Source organism: Tachypleus tridentatus, chromosome 6, assembly GCF_004210375.1.
Source record: "Tachypleus tridentatus isolate NWPU-2018 chromosome 6, ASM421037v1, whole genome shotgun sequence".
Lineage (NCBI taxonomy): Eukaryota > Metazoa > Arthropoda > Merostomata > Xiphosura > Limulidae > Tachypleus > Tachypleus tridentatus.
In genome coordinates this window covers 163,585,108-163,598,999 of record NC_134830.1, presented here as the reverse complement: position 1 = coordinate 163,598,999, position 13,892 = coordinate 163,585,108, and the positions used below count along the sequence as shown (strand labels likewise).

Below are 13,892 nucleotides of genomic sequence, written 5' to 3'. Positions count from 1 at the left end.
AGAATTTCGCACAAACAGAACTTAATTCGCGCGCAATTTCCTAAAAATGAGTATTACACTAAATACAATTACTATGGGCCTACTCGTTCAAAATCATATGCTTGTCATCGTGTAAACACGCATTCAGACGTTTCTGTGAAGTCAGCTACGTTTGCCTTCATTAAATCTTTACATTTATTTTGCGTAATAGCTTCAGCTCGTTTCATATATAGTTATAATAAACATTTTAAGCTATTTTTTTTCTTTACCACGGATCTTATGATACGTTTCTGGGAGTTTCTTTACGTCCCAAAATGACATCATAAACATAACTGGTAACTGTTTCTACTTCGTACACTATTATAAATACCATTACTACACTTTGCTGTTTACTTTATATGTAGTTTAATTAAATAAATTTACGTCTACGTGAGTTTGTTTGTCTGAGCGCATGTACTTTTTTTTTCTTCCAAACTGACCAGGATTCATTGATGTAACACAATACCTGCAAGAAAGCGTAACTTAAATGACATGCGTGAAAATGGTAGAATAAGAAAATTTAAAGTGCAGGGCATGAAGACTACTGCGCATGTTCTGCGGGTTGCACCTAGTTACAAATAATTCCTCTATTAAGCTCAAAGATGTCTTACTCTTATTAGTTCTGTTTTTTTTTTTATCTTACTATGACTTCACGGAATACATCTGATAAGTTGTAAAAAATAAGGGTTCGTAGAAAATTTGCAATTTTTCAAAACGTTACATTCTGTCTGAAATCTTATTATTTAGACCAAATTGATAAATACACATATATTTTTATTGAATAGTTTATTCTTCTAGTTTAGCTTTGTTCACTAGTGAATCAACACATTTTGTTTTTGAATTAGAAAGTATCAGAAAATATGCTCTTTTTTTTTAGAATTTCGCGCAAAGCTACACGAGGGCTATCTTCGCTAGCCGTCCCTAATTTAGCAGTGTAAGACTGGAGGGAAGGCATCTAGTCATCACTACCCACCGCCAACTCTAGGGCTACTCTTTTACCAAAGAATAGTGGGATTGACGGTTACATTATAACGTCCCAACGGCTGAAAGGACGAGCATGTCTGGACTCAGATTACGAGTCGAACGCCTTAACCCACCTGGCCTCAGAAAATATGATCAGGAGAATTAGTATGTTGATAAAATTGGAAGTTTAAGGAGTGATGAGGTAATATTTCCCCATGGGTTTTAAAAGACACCATCTATTGGATTTGTGAGCCACTTGCCAATTTTTTTTGTAAGTCCTTCAATAGTGAACATGTACCAATAGATTGGAAATTAGTTACGTCACTCCTATTTTCAAGGGAGGTAATAGAAGTTGTCTCAGTAGTTATAAACCTATTAGTCTTACATCAGCTGTGGGAAAAGTTTTGGAAAGCCTGTTAAAAGATACTTTGCAAAGGGGTTTAACAAAGTTTAGAATTTCATTGGATAGTCAACACGGTTTCACTGAAGGAAAATCTTGCCTTACAAATCTTCTGACATGCTTTGAAATTTATACTGCATATGTAGATGAGGGTAAGGGTGTATGGTGTATCTGGATTTTCAGAAAACATTTTACAAGGTGCCACATAAAAGGCTTGTAAAGAAACTTATTTCTATAGGTGTAGGAGACAAGTTAACTAACTCAATAGAAGTGTGGTGTGATGGAAGAAAGCAGAGAGTTTTTATTAATGGAGTTCAGTCAAACTGAATTAATGTTGCAAGTTGTGTACTTTAGGGCTCGGTCTTAGAACCATTGCTATTTTTGACTTGCACCAATGATATGGATGAAGGAATGGTCAATAAATTACGTAAATTTGATGATGATGTCAAGATATTGGGTGTTGCTGGTTATGTAGAGGATGCTACTGATCTACAAAATGATTTAGATCATTTAGTGAGTTGGCCAAATAAGTGGCAAATGGATTTTAATTATAAAAAGAAATGCAAGACATTGCATGTGGGTTATCATAATTTCAATCATAAGTATAATTTAGATGGGAATGTTATGAAATAAAATGGTCTTAATGTGATGGTGGATCAGTCTCTTAAGACGTTCGAGCAGTCTGCTGTTGCTAGTGGTAGAGCAAATAGGATTTTAGGTTTTATCTACAGAAATGTTGAATACAAGTCTAAAGAGGTTGTAATTTAATTGTATAAGTTACTGGTTATTCCACATTTGAAGTATTGTGTTTAGTCTTGCACTCGCAAATTTAAAGGAGGGTTATTAGAATGGTATATGTGATGGAGAGTTTGTCATATAAAGAGTGGTTAAAATCTCTCAGATTGTTTTCTCTTAAGAAAAAGAGAAGAATTAGAGGGTATTTGATTGAAGTGTTGAAGATTATAAAGGGTTAGAGGGTATTTGATTGAGGTGTTTAAGATTATAAAGGGTTAGAGGGTATTTGATTGAAGTGTTTAAGATTATAAAATTTAGAGGGTATTTGATTGAGGTGTTTAAGATTATAAAGGGTTAGAGGGTATTTGATTGAAGTGTTTAAGATTATAAAGGGTTAGAGTGTATTTGATTGAAGTGTTTAAGATTATAAAGGGTTAGAGGGTATTTGATTGAAGTGTTTAAGATTATAAAGGGTTAGAGGGTATTTGATTGAAGTGTTTAAGATTATAAAAGGAAATGATGGTGATATATCTACTGTTTTCATATTTAACAGAGAGTATTATAGAATTAGGGGACACAAATATAGATTTAGGGAAGGTAGAAGCCGTCTTTAGCTAAGACAATTTTATAAGTGTCATCCACTTCATTTGAAATATGCCATTCGGATGTTATGGAAGCAGTAATTTTAAATAAGTTTAAGAGGAAGCTTGACAAGTATACGAATGTTAAGGGCTGGATTTAATAAGTCCTTTGTTTTTTTGTTTTTGAATTTCGCACAAAACTAATCGAAGGCTATCTGTGCTAGCCGTCCCTAATTTAGGAGTGTAAGACTAGAGGGAAGGCAGCTAGTCATCACCACCCACCGCCAACTCGCTTGGGCTACTCTTTTACCAACGAATAGTAGGATTGACCGTCACATTATAATGCCTCCACGGCTGAAAGGGCGATCATGTTTGGCGCGACAGGGATGCGAACCCGCGACCCGCAGATTACGAGTCGCACGCCTTAACACGCTTGGCCATGCCTCGTCCCTTCTTGTCCCTAAACATTTTGTTATATTATTCGCTGTATAGAAGAGCTGTACGTACAGCGACTATGCTCCCAGAATGAGTTAAGAAACCAAGGCTGCAGCACGAAGGGACAAATACAATTAACAACAAGAGGGAACCACAAATACAGTTACAGCATGGAAGGACCACAAGTACACTAAACAACAGGAGGGGACCACGGATATAATTCTGTAAGAGCTGCTCTTTCTCCGCCCTTAAGAACACGTTACCCAATTTCTTACATATCTTAACTCGCAACACAGTGCGTAAAATGTGCTTATGAAACTGATATTAGCTGGTCACCCCTTCCCGGCATGTTTATATAACTCATTGTATGGCTTTGTGCCAACAAACGACAACATCACTTTAAGACTATTCCAAAAGTCTCTTTATCATTGAAATTCTGCTTCAACAATAAGGATTATCTTCTGTTATTCAACTCGTTTCTAATCAGACAGCAGGGTTACCTATATTGGCGAAAAAGAAATGCCACGGGAAACTGTAAGTTTACATGAACAAAGGGAATTTTCAATTTAAAAGAGGTAGCGAATTCAGTAGTCCTTGGCCTTTCCTCAATACCCTAACACACACACAAAATACGGACAACGTTTGGTACGGGTATTAATACTTTAATTAAAATGCTTCTTTTAAATTAAAGTTTTAATACCCTTACGAACCGTTTATAGAATGCAGTATGGATTTTTCTCTTCCAGTCCAGGCACTCGACTCGTAATCCGAAAGTCGCAGGTTTGAATCCCCGTCACACCAAACATGCTCGCCCTTTCAGCCGTGGTGGCGTTATAATGTGACGGTCAATCCCACTATTCGCTTGTAAGAGTAGCCCAAGAGTTGGCGGTGGATGGTAATGACTAGCTGCCTTCTCTCTTGTCTTACGCTGCAAATTAGGGACGGCTAGCGCAGATAGCCCTCGTATGGCTTTGCGCGAAATTCAAAGCAAACCAAACTCTCCAAGTCCATATAGTTTGTTGTTTCTTCAACGAAGCGTAAAATAAGTTGGTTAAATACATAAGTTTCGATACTTTGTTTATCCCTGGGAAATCAAAATGATGAATTATATTATTTTTATGACTATCGCCCTCTCATTCTGACATCCTGATATCGATCATAAAATTGATTTGTATATTATCAGAATCTGTTAGTTTTTGTTTGACGTAACGCACGCGCCTTTCAGTGGCACAGCGCTGTGTGTGTGCAGACTTGTAACACTAGACATCGGGCATAGATACCCGCAGTGGACAGAACATAGATAGACCACCCAATGTGTAGCTTTGTTTTTAATTCCAAACAAACAAGTTACGCACGGAAATATTTGATACAAGTACATACGGTCGTCACTAGGTGGTAGCACCATGCTGTTATAATTTGTCTTCCATTTTGTTACTATTTATTCAAGAAAGCGTGAGACTAAAGTATTGTTTTTCAGATTTGAGACATTTTGGGAGGAATAAAATATTAATTTATGTATCAAATATAATTAATTACATATATATTTAAAAAAAGCCTTGGGTTTATTTAATTTTATATTCAAGATGAATAGCTAACTGTGTAGTAAGTTGTTTTACCATTAGAGGAAAACGAACATCTGCAATACGTATCTATATTTATATAGATAATTATATAGATAATTTAAACTGATGTGCTTCTTGAATATATTTTGTTTCCCTTCAGTTTTTATAGCATAACTAGAAATTCTACCTTTAACGTCATAACTTGTCAGTCTGGCAGTTTGTAACATTATCGTGATCACACAAACAACCTGCAACTATTAACTGGGTACTGACGTCAATAGGACACGATCTTTACTCCCAGCATTCTCTCTGATTGTGTCGATTATACTGTTTTTTTAAAATTCTATTCCCATTAGATTTTCCCTGAAAATGTATTTTTAGTTTTTCCTATTAATTTTCTATTATACTAATATAAACTGAAATTTCATATTTTGTTCATTCAATGCCTTTGTCTACCATGACAGAATTTTAACACTTTTTAGTCCGATAATCTCTACTGCCTATTTTCAATTAAAATCGATTCCTCTGCAAGGGAAGTTCTGCCATATATATTCCAAAGTAATATCGACTTCTGTTGAAGCTAGATTTTTAAGAAATAAATGAACGAGATGCAAAGTGTAGTACTTAGTCAAATGACCTTTATATATTCAACACAAAATAACACTATATGTGCAACACATTTGGAGATAGATAGTCTCTTAACTGGAAACATAAATTGGTCAGGCTAGTTTCACCCAAGACATGTTTGTTTGTTTTTTAGCAGACCTATTCACCCATGATGATGTTGAATCGGAAATTTAAGATTACCCAACGCGATTAGCGCTCTTCACGTGACTGGCCGTTCCCTTTCAAGCATCCGGGAGGTTGTAATCTCTCCTGCAACATCAGTTAACTTATCACTGGAGAAACGCTGTAGTGGACTTTAATGTTCATAAGTCACAGTTTTATAACATTATCCCCCATGAGAACATAAGGAGTTATCTCCAAGATATTACAAGGAACAAAGGTAGTATGACCCAAATCAAATTAATAGTAACAACAAACAATCAAACAATAAACTTTAATCATAAGCGCTGTAACTTTCTGTAACTTCTTTAATTACTTCATCTGACATACCTAAAAGTATGTACCTTTATCAAAGAAACGGTTTTAATTGTTAACATGAAAAAATATTCATTAATAAAGATAAGCAAAAAGTCTCAGTTTAAACAAACTCTTTAACAACCAGATTGTAAATTAAATCTCTTAATGTATAATGTTAGGCGAGCACCCTAACCACCTGGCCATGCTGGGTCTATTGTAAGTAGAACACATAAAGGAAATATGCTACAAACATAAATTATTTTGTTCATAAACAAATAAAACGTGTATATATGCTTGCTCAAATAACAACATTTTAGTGAAAATAACAACATAGCGTTAAAAACAATTTAAAATATAAAGCTATATACATTACAACAAAAATCAGAAGTTGCTGTTTTGAATTAAGCACAAAGCTACACAATGAGCTGTCTGTGCTCGGCCAATTACAGGTATCGAAACCCGGATTTTAGCGTTGTAAGTCCGCAGACATACTGCTGAACCACTGGTTAGCAAAATCGAAAGATAAGTATAATGATAAAACGTGTGTGTGTGTGTGTGCTTCATTACAGCAAAGCCACATCGGACTATCTGCTGAACTCACCGAGGGGAATCAAACCCCTGATTTTAGCGTGGTAAATCCGTGGACATACCGCTGTACTAGCGGGGGACTAATGATGTAATATGTTTAAAAAAGCAACACATATATCATCCATTTTACAAACATTTAAAATATAAACTTGAATAACTCATTTTACATGAAATGAAAATACAAGACAAAGCCTTTACGCCACATATGAAAATACGAAATGAAACACATTTTTACATAATAAAAAGATCAAAGTACAAAGTAAAGCCTTCATAGAATCAGACGTAAAATAAAACAAACAAAAAATTTTAGAGTAATCCCTCACAAACATTTCAAAATATACACCCAAGTATACAAGAGACCACGTGCATGATTTATTGTGCACTAAATCATGGCATAAAGAGAAAACACAAAAGTAATTGTGCATCATCATAAACCACAACATCAAACATAAACAGGTTTTGATCATCATAAACCACAGTAATGATTCAAAATAAGGATCACAAAGAATTTCCCAAAAGCTCAAGAGAATGTTCGGGCAAAATGCATTTTTAAACAGTAACGATTCAGTTTAAACAACGCTTTAAAACATTTACTATTAATTTATAAGACTATACACATACAAAAGTGCAAACCAAGTAGGCTTAAATGGAAAAGGAAATCCGCTCAAAATGGCCCACTTGAAATTTTTCTTATTTGTCTACAACAAATGTACAGCTTGGTGTATTGTACCTCAACCTTTAATAGAAAATTAACTAAGGTACTGAAAATGTCGTAGGGGTGTTAAAGTCGATTTGTTATGTATTTTACATAAGCTATAAAATTGTTTGTTTGTTTTGAATTTCGCACAAAGCTACTCGAGAGCTGTTTACGCTAGCCGTCCCTAATTTAGCAGTGTAAAGCTAGAGGGAAGGCAGCTAGTCATCACCACCCACCGCCAACTCTTGGGCTACTCTTTTACCAAAGAATAGTGGGATTGACTGTCACATTATAACGTCCTCATGACTGAAAGGGCGAGTATGTTTGGTGCGACGGGGAGTCGAACGCCTTAACACACTTGGCCATGCCGGCCCAAGCTATAAAATATCATAATACTCAAACATCTGGTGTTCCTTTATAAAACTTAACTACTGGGTTAAACAGGAATTACCAACCAATAATTATTAAATAGAGGAACAGTAGATGACTGTAGCATATAAATACTCAGTGCTTTGTACACTATACAATTAGCGTTTTTAGGGAGCCGATCCCTATATTATGTATGAAGTGGTGGAGTAAAAAACAAATATACATAATATTAAATTTTATTACACACACATTCCTAAAATAATTACTTTAAAAGAGACGGTTTACGTAAAGCGATGATTTAAATGTACATGTTTTATTTGAAAAGGTTGCTTTTCTACTGGTAGATTTTTATACGCGCTTAGTGGTGATTGCATCTTTGTCTAGGCATATATTCTAACATTGCTTTGTATTATATATATACAGAGAATTTAGTTATACAGAAACTAGAAACGCTCGCTGTATTATCAATGTCGAACTGGAGCTTAACGATTTACATTTTCAACTAACGCGATCAAATAGCCAATAATTACAATAAATCATCATGAACCGTATAAGATACCATATCAAGTAATCCTTTGCCTATAGATAAGCATAAAAAAAGCCAGTAAACAGGATAGATAAAATTTATAATTTAAAAACCTGTAATTAGGGAACGTAAAAAGTAAAGAAACAAGACTATAAATAACGTAAACATTCTTTACTCAAACTACAAATCCTTACTTTGACTCCACGAAATATAATTCTAAGTAACATATACTTCGTATATAGTAATGCTGCTTCAGAGTTGCATATGAATTACTTTGGTAGCCCTCTCAGGTTACCTTTCGTAAGATGTCTCAATCACTGTGAGAGATAATGTGCTGCCATCTATGAAATATCAAATTAAACATTGTTTTTTTCTTTTCAGGTATCACGAGATGAATAATCACTAACAAAATTCATTCAGGCTTAGAGATATTAGATAATATCGCCACCAATTAGAATTTATATTAGTGCTGTTACTACAGCATATATCAGTATACAGTAAAAAAAAATACAACTTCTTCACTGAAAGAGGACCAGACAACATTAATCTTACAGATCTTATCAGTTAGTTAGGTCAAATGAGTGGTTCTCTCGAAACATCGGATGGCATGTTGACCCAGCAAACTCATTTTGTTGCTCAGAAAGCAAGAGCCACCATCCCCTTTTACTCACTGATTTTTCAATTGAATGACTGTTGAAGCTTGTGGTAAACATTAGCGATCATACAATATCCATTGAATATCTCCCAATGAAATTCTGTCCAGTATCACAGAAAGTGAAGTTCACAATATCCTTTCAACCGAGTTTCCAAACTTCTAGCATTCATCTTCTGTTCTGCAAACCAACGATATACTAAATGTATATCTAATAAATCCAGGTGCCTAGCTTATGGTAATAAAGTATTGATTTCAGCATTATTTAACACGAAACTGTCAGTTCTTAAATGTGTTCATTTCAGACACTGATAACAAGAAGTGGTAGGCCATCCTTTGCCTTATCTCTAAACATTAGGAGAGAAGTCTACTAAGCCTTACTTACAGAGATCTGTCGTGCAATTTTGCAATAATATTCTGTGGTCACAGCACCAACATTTTTTTCTTCCTGACCACTCCGTGGCATTTTCTGTTATAACCATTTCTTGATAAAGTAAATCAAGTGTGGTTACCATACTATGAGAGGTTTGCCATTTGCATTGCAAAGAAATGGCGAGTTCCCCAAAACTAAATGACTCTATGCTAAGAAATGAACAAATTGCACATAGCGAAAGATCCTTTGTCCAAACGAAGTATCTTTATACAACGAACAGTCACTTTTCCTGGAAAGATGGATTAATCAGACTAGTTACACTTTCTAAGACTTATTTCCAAACAGAACAACGCACTCAAGGTAATCTTCCAGACTTAAATAAAATTCACGGTACTTAGTTGAGTGAGTAAAGTCAGATCACCCAGATCAGCTGGTGCTGATTGGTTATTCAGATATGGGAGAGACTTTAGCCTCTAGACATCACCTAACCCAACATTGAAGGATACCGCTGTGAACCTTCATATTCACACTGTGCAGGTTTATGACTATAACTCACATTGGCGTAATAGATGTTACCTGAAAAAAATGTCAAAACACAACACGAATGAAATCAACGACTTTCTTGGCAACGTGTTGAGCAAAAATCGCAGTAAACAAAAGAAAAGTTAAATTTCCGCGTTAAATAAGAAGGTAAAACAATACAAGGAATACCTGGATATTACATTAGCTTTAGGATGTTATTGTTGCGATGGTTTCCGAGGTTGAAGTAACTACACTCGTCTGTTTCACTCGACATTGACAGATTACGTCATTAATGAATCTCGTTGTTTTTTTCGGTAAAACGTCATCCATCACGTTCATGCAACTAGAAACTATAAAACCAGCTGCTCTGTATCAAAGGATACAATACAAGGATGGTCTTAAAGCTTTTTTGTCCGACATACAGAGTACAATATTTATGGTTATTTTACCTTTCGATGCCAGGTTAAACTGGTGAATTGTTTTTGTTTGTTTTGGAATTTCGCACAAAGCTACTCGAGGGCTATCTGTGCTAGCCGTCCCTAATTTAGCAGTGTAAGACTAGAGGGAAGGCAGCTAGTCATCACCACCCACCGCCAACTCTTGGGCTACTCTTTTACCAACGAATAGTGGGATTGACCGTCACATTATACACCCCCACGGCTGGGAGGGCGAGCATGTTTAGCGCGACGCGGGCGCGAACCCGCGACCCTCAGATTACGAGTCTCACGCCTTACGCGCTTGGCCATGCCAGGCCTAAACTGGTGAAACGTTGTTAACTATAAATATCTGCATGCTGGTCCGGCATAGCCAGGTGGTTAGATATCAGTTCGAATCCCTGTCACATCAAACATGCCCCGCCTTTTCAGTCGTGGGGGCGTTATAATGTGACAGTCAATCCCACTATTAGTTGGTAAAAGAGTAGCCCAAGAGTTAGCGGTGGGGGGGGGGGGGTGATGGCTATCTGCCTTTCCTCTTGTCTTACACTGCTAAATTAGGGACGGCTAGCGTAGACAGTCTTCGTGTAGCTTTACATGAAATAAAAAAACAAATAAACTGTGTAATTCATTAATAAACAAATTGTAAGATATACATAAAAAGTTGATTTCTTTTATTATTTCGAAAGAGAGTTTGCAGTAAAACGACTAAACAGATAATGCTGATAGAAACTTTCGTATATAGAACATAAAAAAAGACCACACAAGTTACGGTGCAGAAAACAAAATACAAGATATTCTAACTGCGGGTTTCAAGCGACCATCAAGTTTATGAGATTCTCTTTAAATCACAAACAAGACAGACTGTATAACCTGTGACTATAGGATCACGTTACAAAACATAGTTATGTGCAGTCAACAACTGTATTCGAAGGCTTCTTTATTACAAAAAAATGCTTTTTAAACCACGTAAAATGCTGTACAAAGCACGTACCATCAGCCAAGAATAAACTTGTTTATGTCGTTTAATTTTCAAAGTGTGGCCAAAAATATATTTATGACGAAACAATGGAAACGTAAACGAGTTCACGAGTAAGTACGTGCTGTTCAGACTTGAGAAACGATAAATGATATAAACTTATCGAAACGTTGCATATCTGTAATAAAGCTTCCTTTGCTGCCCGTTCAAGCCGTTTCCATCCTTTGTTTTATTTTCAGATGAGTCTATTTTGGTTTGAATTTCGCGCAAAGCTACATGAGAGTCATTTATGCTGGCCGTCCTTTATTTGACAGCGATAGACTAGAAGGGAAGACTGTTAGTCAACACCAGCCATCGTTAACTTTTGAGCTACTGTTTTACCAAACGAAAAGTAGGATTGTCCGTTACATATAACGTTTTCATGGCTGAATGGACGAACATGTTCGGTAACGGAGATAAGTAGTCGCGACCCGCGGGTTGCGAGTCGAGCGTGCTCACCACCAGACCATGCCTGGCCCTCTTCTATTTTAGAACTCAATTTCCTCAACCAGAAAGCTTCAGCTAATCCGGTCATAGCATCTCGGACATAACGAGAATACACGAACTTAGCACCCTTGTAATACAAGGCTTAAACAAATGTACTGATTTCAACACCCAGCTCATTCCTGGTTTTCTAGGTGAAAAGTATCATTTTAAATTTATTAATGTATACCATTTTAGAACCGGTTTATTAACTGGTTATGCACACGTCTTTCAGAAACGTTTTTATAGCTGTTGGTAATAAGACATCTTCAAAGGCTAATTCTATGTACCAGAAACTGCATATTGTACGGGTCCGGCATGACCAAGCATGTTAAGGCGTTCGACTCGTAATCCGACGGGCGCGGGTTCGAATCTCCGTCACATCAAACATGCTCGCCCTTTCAGCCGTGGGGGCGTTATAATGTGACGGTCAATTCGTTGGTAAGAGAGTAGCTCAAATCATATAAAGGTTAAACATTGATCAGTGATGTCGAGAAAACCCACTTGTAGAGAAGTATTTATGTAAAAACGACTCGTTTGGGTTGAGAAAATATTTTACATAGAAGAGCGAACAACGTTTCGACCTTATTCGCTCTTCTATGTAAAATATTTTCTCAACCCAAACGAGCCGTTTTTGCATATAAATTTCTCAACAAGTGGGTTTCTCGACATCACTGATTAATAGTGATTAATAGTGAAATCAGTTTTGATACGGATACATTTTCTCTCAAAATAATGATCTAGTTTACTTTTCATGCCCAGTAATTGTAAAGCTATAAAATCATAGTGTACAAATGAAGAGAAATTACATTAATTAAAAAGAAATAAAAATTAGCTAAACCTCAATCCATTATAGCCGTGTGCAAATAACCTTTGTTATAAGAAGCAATTAGAATTTTTGTGTGCCCCCCAGGCAAATTTCCATCTCTAAAATCCGGGTTTCGATACCCGTGGTGGGCAGAGCACAGATAGCCCATTGTGTAGCTTTGTGCTTAATTCAAAACAACAACAATAGTATTTTTGTACGTGAATTGTGGGGAGTTCACGTTAATATCTATCGTTACGAATCTGAAATTTCAAAATTATCTGGTTCGATATTTCACAAGAAGGGCCCGGCATGGCCAAGCGTGTTAAGACGTTCGACTCGTAAGTCGAGGGTCGCGAGTTCGAATCCCGGTCGCACCAGACATGCTCGCCCTTTCAGCCGTGGTAGCGTTATAATGGTAAAAGAGGAACCCAAGAGTTGGTGGTGGGTGGTAATGACTATCTGCCTTCCCTCTAGTCTTACACTGCTAAATTAGGGACGGCTAGCACAGATAACCCTCGAGTTGCTTTGTGCGAAATTCAAAAACAAACAAACAATCGTAAGCCATCTTGTGGTGAGATATCAAGGATTTTAGTACTGACATTTAAGGTCATTTTGTGTTTAGCCTGCTTACCCTAATCTGAACGGAAAAATTGATCAGACATATTGTTCAAGTTTATAAAAAAAATGTGAGTAGTTTTCATTCTTGTCTGCAAGGTGGCGCTTTTATGACATTTTGTTTGACGTAGCCCTTGTGTAGCTTTGCGCGAAATTCAAAAACAAACAAATTTCAGAACAAATAAATTAAGTAATAATAATAATTTTTCGCATGATATAAATTATCCTATATTTTTTAATGGCATCAAAATAACCGTCAAAATGTCATAGCTCGTGACCTAGTGGAGTTACTATCGAAGATAGTGGAATGAATTTCACTATTTTATTTGTAAAAGGACATACGTTTGTAATTAGTCCCGGTGGTCAGTTTGTATTTCTTTTAACAGATCATTGCAATGTATGTATAAATATATATATAAACGAATTTTTTAGCTTTTATATTTGCATTTATTACACGTATGACGTAATATGTTGCTGAGTGTACATACAGGGTGGTTCGTAAGTCCCTACCCATCCATATATCTTATGTATCCAGTGTATCTGTGTGTTGTCCCTCATTCTCGCTGTATAATATTATGCGACGCCATGTTCTGTGAGACAGTTTCCTCAACATAGCAGGGGTTATTGTTCCAAATGCCGCGCTAACAGCTGCCTTCAGCTCATCATTAGTATTATAACGTTGTTTATAATAACATATGGATGGGTAGGGACTTACGGGCCACCCTGTATATATTGTTTTAAGCATAAATCAACGTGCTTTTAATTTAGGCTGCGTTGTAAATGTTTTTTTATCTTCTGCAGTATAACCACAATGGCTTAGGTTACACAGTGTTTATTTAGTAAAACGTTTCAATTAAACAAGTTTAAATATAATAATGTAATAAGATTAGATGTAGGTCAACCATAGCAAAAGTTGGATTGAAAAGTGAAATGTCGAATCTTCATTTTGTATTTCTTTACAGGATATTGTATTTTTTACTCACTGTAACCAGTTGTTATTTCAATAATACTGTATCTTACTACAAGACAT

At 36.0% G+C, this 13,892-nt stretch overlaps 1 protein-coding gene across 2 annotated transcripts in view; it reads left to right on the top strand.

Annotated features, from left to right (window-relative positions):
• Window positions 1-13,892, top strand: part of LOC143254331 (uncharacterized) — a 115,648-nt gene that overhangs the window by 36,198 nt on the left and 65,558 nt on the right. The gene's annotated exons all lie outside the window — the stretch shown is intronic.